Raw genomic sequence first — 23,553 nt, 5'->3', positions numbered from 1 at the left:
GATAAATGTATATAAATAAATAGCGTGGCAGACGTGAATGACGGTCATCCAGTGATGGCCGCCATTAGTCACCCAGTTGGTCACGGGGCCAACGGTGCCTCAGCCGTCTTCGAAGATTGGAGGGTAGCGGTAGTTAAGACAAGTTTGCAGCTAAAGGGTTGGGATGAAATGAGAGTTTTTGATGAAAATTTTTATATCGGATTTTTGGCAAGTTCTCGGAGATGAGTGGAATTTGGAGATCTGTGTGGTTGCTAACATAGAATGGGAGCGTCTACTATGCGGCGGAGTATTTTGGGAATGGAGTGTTTGCAGTCTATTCTTTTAAAAAATTAAGTAGGCGAACTTCGAGTAGTTGCTTTGTCCAAAGTAGCTCATTGTACTCCTCCGCGGGGGGGGCGGGAACAAACTTTTGTGCTTCATTATACTTTCACAATGTTTCAATTTATTTTAACCACACTAAAAGTGACGTAATAGAGTGAGAAGCCGGAAGTACCCAGGGGTAGCTCTCAAAGAACCCACTCGCCCAAAACGACGGCCAGTAACAGCATAACAACATGAAGTATCTCCCTAACTCGACGGGTCGCTTCCCGTCCCATCGACCCTGAAGAGTGAAGGCCAAACCTTGGCTAGTTTCATTCATTTCTCCGGCCGGCTCTCAGTCTAAACCAGCTCGCTTCATCTTTAATTCTTTATCACCACCCAAAACATCAACTTGGAGAGAATTACATTCCACTCTCCTCCAACCTTGGCTTGTTTATTTCCTTCGTTCATCTCATTCGGGTTACATGTCATTCTTCATTACACAACTTGACTCTTCTCCTACTCTCTGTCTCTCTCTTCAATTTGAGGAGGCGATGAGGCATTTTCCCTTATTTTCGTCTTCTGATTATATTTTGATCTAATCCCAATTTATGAGAGAACAAAATTTAATGTTTGTTTTTCGTTGAGTGGAAAGATTGACATGGAAATCGTTTAACTTTAGTCACAATAAAACTAGGACCAAACTCTAGCTCAGCTAGCTCTCTGATTGTTACGTCACAGCTTAACCCGACCTGTCTGAGCCTGCGTACTACGCAATCAAGATCGGAAGGAAATCATTGGAACAAAATAAATAAAAAAAAAAACGGTGAATATTATGGTCCAATGTCTATCGCCTGAAGACGAACTAGGAGCAAGCTAAGCAAGAAACGTTATGGGATCCCAGTCCCACTGTAGGGATTAGATTAGATTAGATTAGGGCGGCCTCAAGGCCTACGCTACTGCGACCCCTTTGGATCTATTGTGGCTCCCCTAACTTTAAAGCTCACCCTTCAGACCTATCCTTTTAATTAGACTCTTAATGCTGGAGAGTGACTCTTGCGTAAAGTTCACAGGCCTTGGTTTTTTCGCTCCCCGAGAAGTAACATCCTTAGCCACACGAGCCCCTCACACTGACACAACACGTGCAGTGCCGTTTCCTCCTCTCTTCCTGACAGAACCTACAGAGGCTATCATCCGCTAGGTGCCCATGCCATGCATGTGTTTACTGAGCCTGCAGTGGCCCAGTTAATAGGCCTTAATCATCCTTATAGCCCCTCGCGGCCTTGATGGATTAATTCTGCAGTCAGCCACTGTAGGGATTACGAATACCTCAAGCTTTCCTCTTAGGCTTAATGCTGGGGTGAAGGTCACCTTCATCTCGGGAGGACGAATAGAGGCTAAGAAAGTGTTTGGCATTCTTCTTCAAACAGTGGGTTATCCCTGAATCCCAGCTTCTCTATCTGCCACTTTCATAGCTGAGTCTTGGTAGTTATCAGGGCGTTGGATACATCCTTCCACGAATCTCATTAGCGATGGAAGGCTTAAGACACTAAGGGATGGTTATCCTTAATTGACGGCATTTCGCTCTACAGTTTCTCTATAGAACCCTGGGCAGAACCCGAAGTTGAGCATACACCAAAAACCCATCCATCTCAGGAATCTGGGATGAGCGTTGCTGGAGATCTAGGAGTGCTCAGAACTCCAGGGAGAAGTTATCCTAACCAACTCCCTCCGAGAATCTGGCTACGGGATTTCATCCAAATATTAGCTGAATTAATGTAACTACTAAAACAATATATATATATAAACCAGAAACAATCCTGCCAACTTTACATGGTGAATAATTAATATCCACAATTTATACAGAATTTTGTATCTACTAAAACGGGAAATAAGTACCGCCAAATCCTCTTTACTGTAGTTATATAATATAAATAATACCTGAGAGAAGTTTAATTGGTATTTTATCGATTAAACAATAAATCATTGTCAGAGTCGACACAAAATATCGATGCAGGGCTACATCCTGCATTCCCCCTGGAACAGGTGGAACGGAAACAAATATTTTCTTAGTTTAAAACTTTCTATCATTAAAAGCTAGCAAACTTAACAGTCTACTATCATGATTAAAATTAAAAAATTTAATCGCCCAAAATTAGTTGATTAAAATTAAATTCACTTTTAATTTAATCGGAATTTAATCAATTAAAATTTTTAATCATAACTAAAAATTAAGATTAAAATTAAAATTAAATAATCATAATTTTAATTGATTGAATTAAATTCCAAATTTAGTTTTAATCACTTTGGACGATTAAATTTATTAATTTAATCAAAATTTGAGAGATTAAATTTTTAAAACCAAACATTGCCAACGGTTAAACCAGAATCGGACCAATGCATCTTTATTCCGCCTAGCTGGTCCCTCTTCTCTATCAATATTATCACCTTTCCCAAACATGGCACCTTCATTCTACCATTCTGGTGTCTCATCTATACCATGTTGGTGACTCTCAAGTCTACCTTACACACACATTTAACCATGTTTACCACTCACTATATTTAGATAGGACCACCTCACACTCACATTTAACCATGTTTACCACTCACTAGACTTAGATAGGACCACCTTACACTCACATTTAACCATGTTTACCACTCACTATACTTAGATAGGATCACCTTACACTCACATTTTACCTAGTTGGCGACTCACTAGACTTATATAGGACCACCTTACACTCACATTTAACCATGTTTACCACTCACTATACTTAGATAGGACCAGCTTACACTCACATTTTACCTAGTTGGCGACTCAATAGACTTAGATAGGACCACCTTACACTCACATTTTACCTAGTTGGCGACTCACTAGTCTTAGATAGGACCACCTTACACTCACATTTAACCATGTTTACCACTCACTAGACTTAGATAGGACCCCCTTACACTCACATTTTACCTAGTTGGCGACTCACTAGTCTTAGATAGGACCACCTTACACTCACATTTCACCATGTATACCACTCACTAGACTTAGATAGGGCCACCTTACACTCAAATTTACTTATGTGCAGTGGTTCCTAACCTTTTCATAGACGCGGAACACTAACATTAAATAATTTGAAATTCGGTATTTCGCAAGAACTTAAAATTAAATTCAAATTAAAAAAAACGAACAATTTTTTGTTTTCGTATCTTTCCTAAGTTTCTAAATTTCAATACATTTAAAATTGAAACTTCGCGGAACACTTGGACCATATTCGCGGAACACCGGTTAAAAACCACTGCTTTATATCTTCTAAAATTATAGATCTGTGCACAAAATAACTATAGTTTATGATTGAGAAAAACAAAGTGTACAAGAGAACAAAATTCCATCCCAATACGTGGATCACAGTGGGAGATATAGAACGGCCATAATCTTACAAAATTTCATGACCCAAAAAATTTTCAACCTTTTATATCTTCTACATTTATAGGTATGTGCACAAAATAACTATAGTTTATAATTCAGAAAGACAAAGTGTACAAGAGAACAAAATTCCATACCAATACGTGGTTCACCGTGGGAGATATAGAACGGCCATAATTTTACAGAATTTCATGACCCAAAAAACTATCAACCCTTTATATCTTCTACATTTATAGATCTGAGCACAAAATAACTATAGTTTATAATTGAGAAAAACAAAGTGTACAAGAGATCAAAATTTCATACGAATACGTGGTTCACAGTGGGAGATATAGAACGGCCATAATCTTACAGAATTTCATGACCCAAAAAATTTTCAACCCTTTATATCTTCTATCTTTTTAGATCTGTGCACAAAATAACTATAGTTTATAATTGAGAAAAACAAAGTGTACAAGAGAACAAAATTTCATACGAATACGTGGTTCACAGTGGGAGATATAGAACGGGGATAATCTTACAGAATTTCATGACCCAAAAAATTTTCAACTCTTTATATCTTCTACATTTATAGATCTGTGCACAAAATAACTATAGTTTATAATTGAGAAAAAAAAAGTGTATAAGAGAACAAAATTTCATACGAATACGTGGTTCACAGTGGGAGATATAGAACGGCCATAATCTTACAGAATTTCATGACCCAAAAAATTTTCAACTCTTTATATCTTCTACTTTTATAGATCTGTGCACAAAATAACTATAGTTTATAATTGAGAAAAACAAAGTGTATAAGAGAACAAAATTTCATACGAATACGTGGTTCACAGTGGGAGATATAGAACGGCCATAATCTTACAGAATTTCATGACCCAAAAAATTTTCAACCCTTTATATCTTCTACATTTTTATATCTTTGCACAAAATAACTATTGTTTATAATTGAGAAAAACAAAGTGTATAAGAGAAAAAAATTACATATCAATACGTGGTTCACAGTGGGAGATATAGAACGGGGATAATCTTACAGAATTTCATGACCCAAAAAATATTCAACCCTTTATATCTTCTACATTTATAGATCTGAGCACAAAATAACTATAGTTTATAATTGAGAAAAACAAAGTGTACAAGAGAACAAAATTTCATACGAATACGTGGTTTCACAGTGGGAGATATAGAACGGCCATATTCTTACAGAATTTCATGACCCAAAAAATTTTCAACCCTTTATATCTTCTACATTTATAGATCTGTGCACAAAATAACTATAGTTTATAATTGAGAAAAACAATGTGTATAAGAGAACAAAATTTCATACCAATACGTGGTTCACAGTGGGAAATGTAGAACGGCCATAATCTTACAGAATTTCATGACCCAAAAATTTTTCAACTTTTTATATCTTCTACATTTATAGATCTGTGCACAAAATAACTATAGTTTATAATTGAGAAAAACAAAGTGTATAAGAGAACAAAATTTCATACCAATACGTGGTTCACAGTGGGAAATGTAGAACGGGGATAATCTTACAGAATTTCATGACCCAAAAAATATTCAACCCTTTATATCTTCTACATTTATAGATCTGAGCACAAAATAACTATAGTTTATAACTGAGAAAAACAATGTGTATAAGAGAAAAAAATTTCATACCAATACGTGGTTCACAGTGGGAAATGTAGAACGGCCATAATCTTACAGAATTTCATGACCCAAAAATTTTTCAACCCTTTATATCTTCTACATTTATAGATCTGTGCACAAAATAACTATAGTTTATAATTGAGAAAAACAAAGTGTATAAGAGAACAAAATTTCATACCAATACGTGGTTCACAGTGGGAAATGTAGAACGGCTATAATCTTACAGAATTTCATGACCCAAAAATTTTTCAACCCTTTATATCTCCTACATTTATAGATCTGTGCACAAAATAACTATAGTTTATAATTGAGAAAAACAAAGTGTACAAGAGAACAAAATTTCATACGAATACGTGGTTTCACAGTGGGAGATATAGAACGGCCATAATCTTACAGAATTTCATGACCCAAAAATTTTTCAACCCTTTATATCTTCTACATTTATAGATCTGTGCACAAAATAACTATAGTTTATAATTGAGAAAAACAAAGTGTATAAGAGAACAAAATTTCATACCAATACGTGGTTCACAGTGGGAAATGTAGAACGGCTATAATCTTACAGAATTTCATGACCCAAAAATTTTTCAACCCTTTATATCTCCTACATTTATAGATCTGTGCACAAAATAACTATAGTTTATAATTGAGAAAAACGAAGTGTATAAGAGAAAAAAATTCCATACTAATACGTGGTTCACAGTGGGAGATATAGAACGGGGATAATCTTACAGAATTTCATGACCCAAAAAATATTCAACCCTTTATATCTTCTACATTTATAGATCTGAGCACAAAATAACTATAGTTTATAATTGAGAAAAACAAAGTGTACAAGAGAACAAAATTTCATACGAATACGTGGTTTCACAGTGGGAGATATAGAACGGCCATAATCTTACAGAATTTCATGACCCAAAAATTTTTCAACCCTTTATATCTTCTACATTTATAGATCTGTGCACAAAATAACTATAGTTTATAATTGAGAAAAACAAAGTGTATAAGAGAACAAAATTTCATACCAATACGTGGTTCACAGTGGGAAATGTAGAACGGCTATAATCTTACAGAATTTCATGACCCAAAAATTTTTCAACCCTTTATATCTTCTACATTTATAGATCTGTGCACAAAATAACTACAGTTTATAATTGAGAAAAACGAAGTGTATAAGTGAAAAAAATTCCATACCAATACGTTCTTCACAGTGGTAGATATAGAACGGGGATAATCTTACAGAATTTCATGACCCAAAAAATATTCAACCCTTTATATCTTCTACATTTATAGATCTGAGCACAAAATAACTATAGTTTATAATTGAGAAAAACAAAGTGTACAAGAGAACAAAATTTCATACGAATACGTGGTTTCACAGTGGGAGATATAGAACGGCCATAATCTTACAGAATTTCATGACCCAAAAATTTTTCAACCCTTTATATCTTCTACATTTATAGATCTGTGCACAAAATAACTATAGTTTATAATTGAGAAAAACAAAGTGTATAAGAGAACAAAATTTCATACCAATACGTGGTTCACAGTGGGAAATGTAGAACGGCTATAATCTTACAGAATTTCATGACCCAAAAATTTTTCAACCCTTTATATCTTCTACATTTATAGATCTGTGCACAAAATAACTACAGTTTATAATTGAGAAAAACGAAGTGTATAAGAGAACAAAATTTCATACGAATACGTTGTTCACAGTGGGAGATATTGAACGGTCATAATCTTACAGAATTTCATGACCCAAAAAATTTTTCAACCCTTTATATCTTCTACATTTATAGATCTGTGCACAAAATAACTATAGTTTATAATTGAGAAAAACAAAGTGTATAAGAGAACAATATTTCATACCAGTACGTGGTTCACAGTGGGAAATGTAGAACGGCCATAACCTTACAGAATTTCATGACCCAAAAATTTTTCAATCCTTTATATCTTCTACATTTATAGGTCTGTGCACAAAATAACTATAGTTTATAATTGTGAAATACAAAGTGTATAAGAGAACAAAATTCCATACCAATACGTGATTCACAGTGGTAGATATAGAACGGCCATAATCTTACAGAATTTCATGACCCAAAAAATTTTCAACCCTTTATATCCTCTACCTTTTTAGATCTGTCCACAAAATAACTATAGTTTATAATTGAGAAAAACAAAATGTACAAGAAAACAAAATTTCATACGAATACGTGGTTTCACAGTGGGAGATATAGAACGGCCATAATCTTACAGAATTTCATGACCCAAAAAATTTTCAACCATTTATATCTTCTACATTTATAGATCTGTGCACAAAATAACTATAGTTTATAATTGAGAAAAACAAAGTGTACAAGAGATCAAAATTTCATACGAATACGTGGTTCACAGTGGGAGATATAGAACGGCCATAATCTTACAGAATTTCATGACCCAAAAAATTTTCAACCCTTTATATCTTCTATCTTTTTAGATCTGTGCACAAAATAACTATAGTTTATAATTGAGAAAAACAAAGTGTACAAGAGAACAAAATTTCATACGAATACGTGGTTCACAGTGGGAGATATAGAACGGGGATAATCTTACAGAATTTCATGACCCAAAAAATTTTCAACTCTTTATATCTTCTACATTTATAGATCTGTGCACAAAATAACTATAGTTTATAATTGAGAATAAAAAAGTGTATAAGAGAACAAAATTTCATACGAATACGTGGTTCACAGTGGGAGATATAGAACGGCCATAATCTTACAGAATTTCATGACCCAAAAAATTTTCAACCCTTTATATCTTCTACATTTATAGATCTGTGCACAAAATAACTATAGTTTATAATTGAGAAAAACAATGTGTATAAGAGAACAAAATTTCATACCAATACGTGGTTCACAGTGGGAGATATAGAACGGGGATAATCTTACAGAATTTCATGACCCAAAAAATTTTCAACTCTTTATATCTTCTACATTTATAGATCTGTGCACAAAATAACTATAGTTTATAATTGAGAAAAAAAAAGTGTATAAGAGAACAAAATTTCATACGAATACGTGGTTCACAGTGGGAGATATAGAACGGCCATAATCTTACAGAATTTCATGACCCAAAAAATTTTCAACTCTTTATATCTTCTACTTTTATAGATCTGTGCACAAAATAACTATAGTTTATAATTGAGAAAAACAAAGTGTATAAGAGAACAAAATTTCATACGAATACGTGGTTCACAGTGGGAGATATAGAACGGCCATAATCTTACAGAATTTCATGACCCAAAAAATTTTCAACCCTTTATATCTTCTACATTTTTATATCTTTGCACAAAATAACTATTGTTTATAATTGAGAAAAACAAAGTGTATAAGAGAAAAAAATTACATATCAATACGTGGTTCACAGTGGGAGATATAGAACGGGGATAATCTTACAGAATTTCATGACCCAAAAAATATTCAACCCTTTATATCTTCTACATTTATAGATCTGAGCACAAAATAACTATAGTTTATAATTGAGAAAAACAAAGTGTACAAGAGAACAAAATTTCATACGAATACGTGGTTTCACAGTGGGAGATATAGAACGGCCATAATCTTACAGAATTTCATGACCCAAAAAATTTTCAACCCTTTATATCTTCTACATTTATAGATCTGTGCACAAAATAACTATAGTTTATAATTGAGAAAAACAATGTGTATAAGAGAACAAAATTTCATACCAATACGTGGTTCACAGTGGGAAATGTAGAACGGCCATAATCTTACAGAATTTCATGACCCAAAAATTTTTCAACTTTTTATATCTTCTACATTTATAGATCTGTGCACAAAATAACTATAGTTTATAATTGAGAAAAACAAAGTGTATAAGAGAACAAAATTTCATACCAATACGTGGTTCACAGTGGGAAATGTAGAACGGGGATAATCTTACAGAATTTCATGACCCAAAAAATATTCAACCCTTTATATCTTCTACATTTATAGATCTGAGCACAAAATAACTATAGTTTATAACTGAGAAAAACAATGTGTATAAGAGAAAAAAATTTCATACCAATACGTGGTTCACAGTGGGAAATGTAGAACGGCCATAATCTTACAGAATTTCATGACCCAAAAATTTTTCAACCCTTTATATCTTCTACATTTATAGATCTGTGCACAAAATAACTATAGTTTATAATTGAGAAAAACAAAGTGTATAAGAGAACAAAATTTCATACCAATACGTGGTTCACAGTGGGAAATGTAGAACGGCTATAATCTTACAGAATTTCATGACCCAAAAATTTTTCAACCCTTTATATCTCCTACATTTATAGATCTGTGCACAAAATAACTATAGTTTATAATTGAGAAAAACAAAGTGTACAAGAGAACAAAATTTCATACGAATACGTGGTTTCACAGTGGGAGATATAGAACGGCCATAATCTTACAGAATTTCATGACCCAAAAATTTTTCAACCCTTTATATCTTCTACATTTATAGATCTGTGCACAAAATAACTATAGTTTATAATTGAGAAAAACAAAGTGTATAAGAGAACAAAATTTCATACCAATACGTGGTTCACAGTGGGAAATGTAGAACGGCTATAATCTTACAGAATTTCATGACCCAAAAATTTTTCAACCCTTTATATCTCCTACATTTATAGATCTGTGCACAAAATAACTATAGTTTATAATTGAGAAAAACGAAGTGTATAAGAGAAAAAAATTCCATACTAATACGTGGTTCACAGTGGGAGATATAGAACGGGGATAATCTTACAGAATTTCATGACCCAAAAAATATTCAACCCTTTATATCTTCTACATTTATAGATCTGAGCACAAAATAACTATAGTTTATAATTGAGAAAAACAAAGTGTACAAGAGAACAAAATTTCATACGAATACGTGGTTTCACAGTGGGAGATATAGAACGGCCATAATCTTACAGAATTTCATGACCCAAAAATTTTTCAACCCTTTATATCTTCTACATTTATAGATCTGTGCACAAAATAACTATAGTTTATAATTGAGAAAAACAAAGTGTATAAGAGAACAAAATTTCATACCAATACGTGGTTCACAGTGGGAAATGTAGAACGGCTATAATCTTACAGAATTTCATGACCCAAAAATTTTTCAACCCTTTATATCTTCTACATTTATAGATCTGTGCACAAAATAACTACAGTTTATAATTGAGAAAAACGAAGTGTATAAGTGAAAAAAATTCCATACCAATACGTTCTTCACAGTGGTAGATATAGAACGGGGATAATCTTACAGAATTTCATGACCCAAAAAATATTCAACCCTTTATATCTTCTACATTTATAGATCTGAGCACAAAATAACTATAGTTTATAATTGAGAAAAACAAAGTGTACAAGAGAACAAAATTTCATACGAATACGTGGTTTCACAGTGGGAGATATAGAACGGCCATAATCTTACAGAATTTCATGACCCAAAAATTTTTCAACCCTTTATATCTTCTACATTTATAGATCTGTGCACAAAATAACTATAGTTTATAATTGAGAAAAACAAAGTGTATAAGAGAACAAAATTTCATACCAATACGTGGTTCACAGTGGGAAATGTAGAACGGCTATAATCTTACAGAATTTCATGACCCAAAAATTTTTCAACCCTTTATATCTTCTACATTTATAGATCTGTGCACAAAATAACTACAGTTTATAATTGAGAAAAACGAAGTGTATAAGAGAACAAAATTTCATACGAATACGTTGTTCACAGTGGGAGATATTGAACGGTCATAATCTTACAGAATTTCATGACCCAAAAAATTTTTCAACCCTTTATATCTTCTACATTTATAGATCTGTGCACAAAATAACTATAGTTTATAATTGAGAAAAACAAAGTGTATAAGAGAACAATATTTCATACCAGTACGTGGTTCACAGTGGGAAATGTAGAACGGCCATAACCTTACAGAATTTCATGACCCAAAAATTTTTCAATCCTTTATATCTTCTACATTTATAGGTCTGTGCACAAAATAACTATAGTTTATAATTGTGAAATACAAAGTGTATAAGAGAACAAAATTCCATACCAATACGTGATTCACAGTGGTAGATATAGAACGGCCATAATCTTACAGAATTTCATGACCCAAAAAATTTTCAACCCTTTATATCCTCTACCTTTTTAGATCTGTCCACAAAATAACTATAGTTTATAATTGAGAAAAACAAAATGTACAAGAAAACAAAATTTCATACGAATACGTGGTTTCACAGTGGGAGATATAGAACGGCCATAATCTTACAGAATTTCATGACCCAAAAAATTTTCAACCATTTATATCTTCTACATTTATAGATCTGTGCACAAAATAACTATAGTTTATAATTGAGAAAAACAAAGTGTACAAGAGATCAAAATTTCATACGAATACGTGGTTCACAGTGGGAGATATAGAACGGCCATAATCTTACAGAATTTCATGACCCAAAAAATTTTCAACCCTTTATATCTTCTATCTTTTTAGATCTGTGCACAAAATAACTATAGTTTATAATTGAGAAAAACAAAGTGTACAAGAGAACAAAATTTCATACGAATACGTGGTTCACAGTGGGAGATATAGAACGGGGATAATCTTACAGAATTTCATGACCCAAAAAATTTTCAACTCTTTATATCTTCTACATTTATAGATCTGTGCACAAAATAACTATAGTTTATAATTGAGAATAAAAAAGTGTATAAGAGAACAAAATTTCATACGAATACGTGGTTCACAGTGGGAGATATAGAACGGCCATAATCTTACAGAATTTCATGACCCAAAAAATTTTCAACTCTTTATATCTTCTACTTTTATAGATCTGTGCACAAAATAACTATAGTTTATAATTGAGAAAAACAAAGTGTATAAGAGAACAAAATTTCATACGAATACGTGGTTCACAGTGGGAGATATAGAACGGCCATAATCTTACAGAATTTCATGACCCAAAAAATTTTCAACCCTTTATATCTTCTACATTTTTATATCTTTGCACAAAATAACTATTGTTTATAATTGAGAAAAACAAAGTGTATAAGAGAAAAAAATTACATATCAATACGTGGTTCACAGTGGGAGATATAGAACGGGGATAATCTTACAGAATTTCATGACCCAAAAAATATTCAACCCTTTATATCTTCTACATTTATAGATCTGAGCACAAAATAACTATAGTTTATAATTGAGAAAAACAAAGTGTACAAGAGAACCAAATTTCATACGAATACGTGGTTTCACAGTGGGAGATATAGAACGGCCATAATCTTACAGAATTTCATGACCCAAAAAATTTTCAACCCTTTATATCTTCTACATTTATAGATCTGTGCACAAAATAACTATAGTTTATAATTGAGAAAAACAATGTGTATAAGAGAACAAAATTTCATACCAATACGTGGTTCACAGTGGGAAATGTAGAACGGCCATAATCTTACAGAATTTCATGACCCAAAAATTTTTCAACCCTTTATATCTTCTACATTTATAGATCTGTGCACAAAATAACTATAGTTTATAATTGAGAAAAACAAAGTGTATAAGAGAACAAAATTTCATACCAATGCGTGGTTCACAGTGGGAAATGTAGAACGGGGATAATCTTACAGAATTTCATGACCCAAAAAATATTCAACCCTTTATATCTTCTACATTTATAGATCTGAGCACAAAATAACTATAGTTTATAATTGAGAAAAACAAAGTGTACAAGAGAACAAAATTTCATACGAATACGTGGTTTCAGAGTGGGAGATATAGAACGGCCATAATCTTACAGAATTTCATGACCCAAAAAATTTTCAACTCTTTATATCTTCTACATTTATAGATCTGTGCACAAAATAACTATAGTTTATAATTGAGAAAAATAATGTGTATAAGAGAACAAAATTTCATACGAATACGTGGTTCACAGTGGGAAATGTAGAACGGCCATAATCTTTTAGAATTTCATGACCCAAAAATTTTTCAACCCTTTATATCTTCTACATTTATAGATCTGTGCACAAAATAACTATAGTTTATAATTGAGAAAAACAAAGTGTATAAGAGAACAAAATTTCATACCAATACGTGGTTCACAGTGGGAAATGTAGAACGGCTATAATCTTACAGAATTTCATGACCCAAAAATTTTTCAACCCTTTATATCTTCTACATTTATAGATCTGTGCACAAAATAACTATAGTTTATAATTGAGAAAAACGAAGTGTATAAGAGAAAAAAATTCCATACCAATACGTGGTTCACAGTGGGAGATATAGAACGGGGATAATCTAACAGAATTTCATGACCCAAAAAATATTCAACCCTTTATATCTTCTACATTTATAGATCTGAGCACAAAATAACTATAGTTTATAATTGAGAAAAACAAAGTGTACAAGAGAACAAAATTTCATACGAATACGTGGTTTCACAGTGGGAGATATAGAACGGCCATAATCTTACAGAATTTCATGACCCAAAAATTTTTCAACCCTTTATATCTTCTACATTTATAGATTTGTGCACAAAATAACTATAGTTTATAATTGAGAAAAACAAAGTGTATAAGAGAACAAAATTTCATACCAATACGTGGTTCACAGTGGGAAATTTAGAACGGCTATAATCTTACAGAATTTCATGACCCAAAAATTTTTCAACCCTTTATATCTTCTACATTTATAGATCTGTGCACAAAATAACTACAGTTTATAATTGAGAAAAACGAAGTGTATAAGAGAAAAAAATTCCATACCAATATGTGGTTCACAGTGGTAGATATAGAACGGCCATAATCTTACAGAATTTCATGACCCAAAAAATTTTCAACCCTTTATATCCTCTACCTTTTTAGATCTGTGCACAAAATAACTATAGTTTATAATTGAGAAAAACAAAGTGTATAAGAGAACAAAATTTCATACCAATACGTGGCTCACAGTGGGAAATGTAGAACGGCCATAATCTTACAGAATTTTATGACCCAAAAATTTTTTAACCCTTTATATCTTCTACATTTATAGATCTGTGCACAAAATAACTATAGTTTATAATTGAGAAAAACAAAGTGTATAAGAGAACAAAATTCCATAACAATACGTGGTTCACAGTAGTAGATATAGAACGGCCATAATCTTACAGAATTTCATGACCCAAAAAATTTTCAACCCTTTATATCTTCTACATTTATAGATCTGTGCACAAAATAACTATAGTTTATAATTGAGAAAAACAAAGTGTATAAGAGAACAAAATTTCATACGAATACGTGGTTCACAGTGGGAGATATAGAACGGCCATAATCATATAGAATTTCATGACCCAAAAAATTTTTCAACCCTTTATATCTTCTACATTTATAGATCTGTGCACAAAATAACTATAGTTTATAATTGAGAAAAACAAAGTGTATAAGAGAACAATATTTCATACCAATACGTGGTTCACAGTGGGAAATGTAGAACGGCCATAACCTTACAGAATTTCATGACCCAAAAATTTTTCAACCCTTTATATCTTCTACATTTATAGGTCTGTGCACAAAATAACTATAGTTTATAATTGTGAAAAACAAAGTGTATAAGAGAACAAAATTCCATACCAATACGTGGTTCACAGTGGTAGATATAGAACGGCCATAATCTTACAGAATTTCATGACCCAAAAAATTTTCAACCCTCTATATCCTCTACCTTTTTAGATCTGTCCACAAAATAACTATAGTTTATAATTGAGAATAAAAAAGTGTATAAGAGAACAAAATTTCATACGAATACGTGGTTCACAGTGGGAGATATAGAACGGCCATAATCTTACAGAATTTCATGACCCAAAAAATTTTCAACTCTTTATATCTTCTACTTTTATAGATCTGTGCACAAAATAACTATAGTTTATAATTGAGAAAAACAAAGTGTATAAGAGAACAAAATTTCATACGAATACGTGGTTCACAGTGGGAGATATAGAACGGCCATAATCTTACAGAATTTCATGACCCAAAAAATTTTCAACCCCTTATATCTTCTACATTTTTATATCTTTGCACAAAATAACTATTGTTTATAATTGAGAAAAACAAAGTGTATAAGAGAAAAAAATTACATATCAATACGTGGTTCACAGTGGAAGATATAGAACGGGGATAATCTTACAGAATTTCATGACCCAAAAAATATTCAACCCTTTATATCTTCTACATTTATAGATCTGAGCACAAAATAACTATAGTTTATAATTGAGAAAAACAAAGTGTACAAGAGAACCAAATTTCATACGAATACGTGGTTTCACAGTGGGAGATATAGAACGGCCATAATCTTACAGAATTTCATGACCCAAAAAATTTTCAACCCTTTATATCTTCTACATTTATAGATCTGTGCACAAAATAACTATAGTTTATAATTGAGAAAAACAATGTGTATAAGAGAACAAAATTTCATACCAATACGTGGTTCACAGTGGGAAATGTAGAACGGCCATAATCTTACAGAATTTCATGACCCAAAAATTTTTCAACCCTTTATATCTTCTACATTTATAGATCTGTGCACAAAATAACTATAGTTTATAATTGAGAAAAACAAAGTGTATAAGAGAACAAAATTTCATACCAATACGTGGTTCACAGTGGGAAATGTAGAACGGGGATAATCTTACAGAATTTCATGACCCAAAAAATATTCAACCCTTTATATCTTCTACATTTATAGATCTGAGCACAAAATAACTATAGTTTATAATTGAGAAAAACAAAGTGTACAAGAGAACAAAATTTCATACGAATACGTGGTTTCAGAGTGGGAGATATAGAACGGCCATAATCTTACAGAATTTCATGACCCAAAAAATTTTCAACTCTTTATATCTTCTACATTTATAGATCTGTGCACAAAATAACTATAGTTTATAATTGAGAAAAATAATGTGTATAAGAGAACAAAATTTCATACCAATACGTGGTTCACAGTGGGAAATGTAGAACGGCCATAATCTTACAGAATTTCATGACCCAAAAATTTTTCAACCCTTTATATCTTCTACATTTATAGATCTGTGCACAAAATAACTATAGTTTATAATTGAGAAAAACGAAGTGTATAAGAGAAAAAAATTCCATACCAATACGTGGTTCACAGTGGGAGATATAGAACGGGGATAATCTTACAGAATTTCATGACCCAAAAAATATTCAACCCTTTATATCTTCTACATTTATAGATCTGAGCACAAAATAACTATAGTTTATAATTGAGAAAAACAAAGTGTACAAGAGAACAAAATTTCATACGAATACGTGGTTTCACAGTGGGAGATATAGAACGGCCATAATCTTACAGAATTTCATGACCCAAAAATTTTTCAACCCTTTATATCTTCTACATTTATAGATTTGTGCACAAAATAACTATAGTTTATAATTGAGAAAAACAAAGTTTATAAGAGAACAAAATTTCATACCAATACGTGGTTCACAGTGGGAAATGTAGAACGGCTATAATCTTACAGAATTTCATGACCCAAAAATTTTTCAACCCTTTATATCTTCTACATTTATAGATCTGTGCACAAAATAACTACAGTTTATAATTGAGAAAAACGAAGTGTATAAGAGAAAAAAATTCCATACCAATATGTGGTTCACAGTGGTAGATATAGAACGGCCATAATCTTACAGAATTTCATGACCCAAAAAATTTTCAACCCTTTATATCCTCTACCTTTTTAGATCTGTGCACAAAATAACTATAGTTTATAATTGAGAAAAACAAAGTGTATAAGAGAACAAAATTTCATACCAATACGTGGCTCACAGTGGGAAATGTAGAACGGCCATAATCTTACAGAATTTTATGACCCAAAAATTTTTTAACCCTTTATATCTTCTACATTTATAGATCTGTGCACAAAATAACTATAGTTTATAATTGAGAAAAACAAAGTGTATAAGAGAACAAAATTCCATAACAATACGTGGTTCACAGTAGTAGATATAGAACGGCCATAATCTTACAGAATTTCATGACCCAAAAAATTTTCAACCCTTTATATCTTCTACATTTATAGATCTGTGCACAAAATAACTATAGTTTATAATTGAGAAAAACAAAGTGTATAAGAGAACAAAATTTCATACGAATACGTGGTTCACAGTGGGAGATATAGAACGGCCATAATCATATAGAATTTCATGACCCAAAAAATTTTTCAACCCTTTATATCTTCTACATTTATAGATCTGTGCACAAAATAACTATAGTTTATAATTGAGAAAAACAAAGTGTATAAGAGAACAATATTTCATACCAATACGTGGTTCACAGTGGGAAATGTAGAACGGCCATAACCTTACAGAATTTCATGACCCAAAAATTTTTCAACCCTTTATATCTTCTACATTTATAGGTCTGTGCACAAAATAACTATAGTTTATAATTGTGAAAAACAAAGTGTATAAGAGAACAAAATTCCATACCAATACGTGGTTCACAGTGGTAGATATAGAACGGCCATAATCTTACAGAATTTCATGACCCAAAAAATTTTCAACCCTCTATATCCTCTACCTTTTTAGATCTGTCCACAAAATAACTATAGTTTATAATTGAGAAAAACAAAGTGTATAAGAGAACAAAATTTCATACCAATACGTGGTTCACAGTGGGAAATGTAGAACGGCCATAATCTTACAGAATTTCATGACCCAAAAAATTTTCAATCCTTTATATCTTCTACATTTTTAGATCTGTGCACAAAATAATTATAGTTTATAACTGAGAAAAACAAAGTGTATAAGAGAACAAAATTTCATACCAATACGTGGTTCATAGTGGGAAATGTAGAACGGCCATATTCTTACAGAATTTCATGACCCAAAAATTTTTCAACCCTTTTTATCTTCTACATTTGTAGATCTGTGCACAAAATAACTATAGTTTATAATTGAGAAAAACAAAATGTACAAGAGAACAAAATTTCATACGAATACGTGGTTTCACAGTGGGAGATATAGAACGGCCATAATCTTACAGAATTTCATGACCCAAAAAATTTTCAACCATTTATATCTTCTACATTTATAGATCTGTGCACAAAATAACTATAGTTTATAATTGAGAAAAACAAAGTGTACAAGAGATCAAAATTTCATACCAATACGTGGTTCACAGTGGTACATATAGAACGGCCATAATCTTACAGAATTTCATGACCCAAAAAATTTTCAACCCTTTATATCCTCTACCTTTTTAGATCTGAGCACAAAATAACTATAGTTTATAATTGAGAAAAACAAAGTGTATAAGAGAACAAAATTTCATACGAATACGTGGTTCACAGTGGGAGATATAGAACGGCCATAATCTTACAGAATTTCATGACCCAAAAAATTTTCAACTCTTTATATCTTCTACATTTATAGATCTTTGCACAAAATAACTATAGTTTATAATTGAGAAAAACAAAGTGTATAAGAGAACAAAATTTCATACGAATAGGTTGTTCACAGTGGGAGGTATAGAACGGCCTTAATGTTACAGAATTTCATGACCCAAAAATTTTTTCAACCCTTTATATCTTCTACATTTATAGATCTGTGCACAAAATAACTATAGTTTATAATTGAGAAAAACAAAGTGTATAAGAGAACAAAATTTCATACCAATACGTGGTTCACAGTGGGAAATGTAGAACGGCCATAACCTTACAGAATTTCATGACCCAAAAATTTTTCAACCCTTTATATCTTCTACATTTATAGGTCTGTGCACAAAATAACTATAGTTTATAATTGTGAAAAACAAAGTGTATAAGAGAACAAAATTCCATACCAATACGTGGTTCACAGTGGTACATATAGAACGGCCATAATCTTACAGAATTTCATGACCCAAAAAATTTTCAACTCTTTATATCTTCTACATTTATAGATCTGTGCACAAAATAACTATAGTTTATAATTGAGAAAAAAAAAGTGTATAAGAGAACAAAATTTCATACGAATACGTGGTTCACAGTGGGAGATATAGAACGGCCATAATCTTACAGAATTTCATGACCCAAAAAATTTTCAACTCTTTATATCTTCTACTTTTATAGATCTGTGCACAAAATAACTATAGTTTATAATTGAGAAAAACAATGTGTATAAGAGAACAAAATTTCATACGAATACGTGGTTCACAGTGGGAGATATAGAACGGCCATAATCTTACAGAATTTCATGACCCAAAAAATTTTCAACTCTTTATATCTTCTACATTTTTATATCTTTGCACAAAATAACTATTGTTTATAATTGAGAAAAACAAAGTGTATAAGAGGAACAAATTTCATACGAATACGTGGTTCACAGTGGGAAATGTAGAACGGCCATAATTTTACAGAATTTCATGACCCACAAAATTTTCAACCCTTTATTACAGTGGTTCTTAACTTTTTCACAGACGCGGAACCCAATTATATATATATATTTTTCTCGCGGAACACTAACATTAAATAATTTGAAATTCGGTATTTAGCAAGAACTTAAAATTAAATTCAAATTAAAAAAAAAGGAACAATTTTTTGTTTTCGAATCTTTGCAAAGTTTCTAAGTTTCAATACATTTAACACTTGGACCATATTCGCGGTACACCGGTTAAGAACCAATGGTCTAGAGACTCGTGAAGAAGTCCAAGTCTACAAAAATTAACCGAAAAGTATTTATTGAAGACGCTTAGAAAAATGGCCTCGCCAAAACGTGGTTCGAACCATTGGTTGAAAAGCCATAAAAGTGGATGATTAAATTAGTTTGATTAACGATTGAAATTGAACTAATTCGGTGATTAAAATTAATGTTCAATTTAATTCTCAGATTTAATCATAATTTTTTTAGTTTGATTAAATTAGTTTGATTAACGATTAAATATGAAATTTAATTGATTAAATAATTGTCATATGATTAAAATTACGATTAAATTCGCCGATTAAATTCTGATTAAAATTAAAAATAAATTTAATCAATTAAAAAAATTAATCAAATAAATTTAGAATTTAATTGTTTTTTTAATCAGTGCCCAACTCTGTAATAAATAATACATTTATTTATTTACTAAATTGTGGCTACTTATTTAATTGTGGATTTATTGTAAACACCAAGCATTGTAGGCAGTTAACTATTCCTCATAGTTTGCTTTCTACAAATATCCGTTGTAGGCTCTCTCAGGACTTCCTGTAACTACCAAATTTGACTCCAATTTTTCCCCTCAACCCTGGAAAATCTTTTAAGATGAATTTTCAGCAAAAACTATTCAAGTTAGAAATTAAGTCGGAAGGTCTTCTTACAGGAGCTAAAGCTATTTCTTCTTCTTCTTCTTAGACTGTCAAGTTTCAGGATTTCAACTTCAGGCGGGAAAAAAAAATCACACGAAAAACTGTAGAAAAACGTTCAAAAGTGATATTGGTTTAAGTGATTCTGTGATTGACTGCTTTGGGAGACTATAAATGTATCTTGAAAATGATAGTGTCAGCGCGTGAGCGTTGACACCACGAAGCGAAGCGTTAGGCGGGGCGCTATGCGCCAGCGGACAAAACCGGAAGTGGCGAAGCAGGTTACAGTAATCGTAAATAGTTCACAAGTAAATACATGCAAATATATATAGAGAGTAGAGCAGTGGTAGGAATGAGTAACACTTACCCTTGCGGCCGGAAGTGAAGCTCCTGAAGCGAAGTGCTAGAGGTATATAGGCGTCTCTAAGGAAAGCGGAAATGGTAACTGTATATAAGTGTCTGTGGGTTAAGCGTAGCGTTGTGGAAGAGGGAAATCTCAGGAAAGGCGTAAGCAGAGAACGAACCTTGCACCGGATGCGGGTCCATGGAGTGGCCCGCGAAGCGTAGAGTAATTGGGATGATGTTCCTTGATGCCAATCGAGTGATGGTACGTGTATACCACCAAGGCGGAAGCGAAGCGCAGCATTGTAGAGAGGCGGTATGAAGCACAGCACATACAGCAGACCCAAGCACAGTACAGGACGTTGGTCAGTAGCGGACTCCCTCAATAGATAAGGAGGTGAACATGTGGTCTAAGAGAAGGTAGAGGGGGTAGTTGGGCAGCATGAGAATGACATAGTATAACATAGAAAATAAGTTAAAATATATACAAAGTTTCAGAGAATAAGAATAAGGTTTTAAATATACAAGAAAAGCTGAAAGTCCAACAAGCGGATGCGTACTTTAGTACGCGCGCGGGCGATAGGCTGACCAGCGCGAAGTCATAGCCAGCCGAACTGGCCGAACGTCTCCGATCACGACCGAACGTCTCCAATCAAGACCGAACGTCTCCGATCAAGAGACCGAACGTCTCCGATCAAGACCAAACGTCTCCGATCACTACCGAACAGATAGTTTTGATTTTTTCGACTGTTTGTTAATTGATGATTTTTTGGGAATATTGAGGTGTGGTCAATCAATAAATTCACAAACACAAATTTTGTTTCATCTCTTAAAACTGAACTGTTATGTTAATTGAACAGGTTATGATGATGTAGCACAAATTTTACACTACTCTGAAGAAGGTAATATAGATTTACCGAAACTGTTGGTGAGATGAAGAAACAAAATTTGTATTTGTGAATTTATTGATTGACCGCACCTCAATATTCCCAAAAATCTTTAACTTCGTAATTAGACGATGACGCAGTTGGGTGATAAAAGGGTAATAATCAGCCCCCCTCCCAGCTTATGTACTCAGATAACTTAAAGCTCCATAAAGCTTAGAACTGGTAATAGCGAATGTTTAAGTACTGTTTAAGTACCTAAAGACAAAGTCAAGTAAATGCTCGAGATTTATTTTGAGTCAAAGAGACTTAAAACGTATTTCCGGCGTAGGGCAGGATCGTAGCACTTCCTGTAAGAGTGAGAGAGAAAGTCAGAATATATTTTCCTCAAGTTTGTCAATTTTCAGTCGTGGAAAAGCGTTTTCCTTCTGTTAGTATTCCACGGATATGTACATTTCCACTCCCCTCTGGGAAATGACGAACTTTCAACCATTCGAATTAATCCATTTTGTAGTTTAATTCGTCACCATTAAATGTTAGAATTTAATTAATTCTTTGAACTTGGAAAGTTTTGCACGATTCTAAATGAAACTTAGTTATTGCCAACAATTAAGTTGTATTATGAATTTCAACTTAAACTAATGTGAGCTTCAGAAGGCGGATGGTTTGATGGCAGAGGCTGCATGGGCCCCGAAGTTATTGCTGGAAATATCTAGAAACAGTTTGCTCTAAGGTGATTACCGTTGACTTGGTAGGTATATTAATTCCAGGTAGCTGGTGTTTCCGTAAATTTTATTCTCAAATTAGTGCAAGATGACGTAGAGTGAAATTGTAGGACATATTATTGAGGTACAGCAACAGTAATTTGGTCTGGAATCATTAAATTGTTGGTAGAAACTCTGTCCAAGATTGGGGGCTAGGTCAGGGTTCGGCAACCCGCGGCTCTTTTATCCAAATTTCATGACTCTTCAGCCTGTCCAAAATATATTGTATATTTCAATTTTATTAAAACAAATGAAAATTTCATTATTTTTTCAAAAATAATTTTAAATGTGATAGGTTCGAAATTGAATAGAATTATACAATCTCAAAATAAAGTACTTGATTTATATTGTAAGACTGCCGCCTTTTCATTCTTTAAGTTATTATTTATTTGTTTACTTACTTTTCCAATTAGTGAAAATATATAATACATTTAAATGTTATTAAATATCATAAAATAATAATTTGCGAATACAAATGATCTACAGAGTTTGTTTACACTATCATCCTTGCGGCTCTTGGTAAGATTTATTAAAATTATTTAAGGAGAAATGGCTCTCTACTTAAAATGGGTTGCCGACCCCTGGGCTAGGCAATATATTCAGTGATCAAATCTAGATTGTATGAGATTAAACCGCAGACTCCACCCGTGTAAGTCTATTGGCCGACTACAGGAGCACTCACTCAAAGCTTGTCGGAGGAGAATTGGGGCGGAAAAGGAAATGAATTTCCTACTTTTCTCTTTAAATCTGTTCATCCCCATTGCTTGTCCAATGCGATTCTTTCAAAGAATACGCTACAAAGTAATTTAAGTAAAACATAAAGAAGA

This window comes from Rhodnius prolixus, unplaced genomic scaffold, assembly GCF_049639745.1.
Source record: "Rhodnius prolixus isolate KJV_2025 unplaced genomic scaffold, Rpr scaffold_7, whole genome shotgun sequence".
Lineage (NCBI taxonomy): Eukaryota > Metazoa > Arthropoda > Insecta > Hemiptera > Reduviidae > Rhodnius > Rhodnius prolixus.
The sequence above is the reverse complement of the archived record's forward strand: the minus strand, read 5'-3'. Positions refer to the sequence as shown.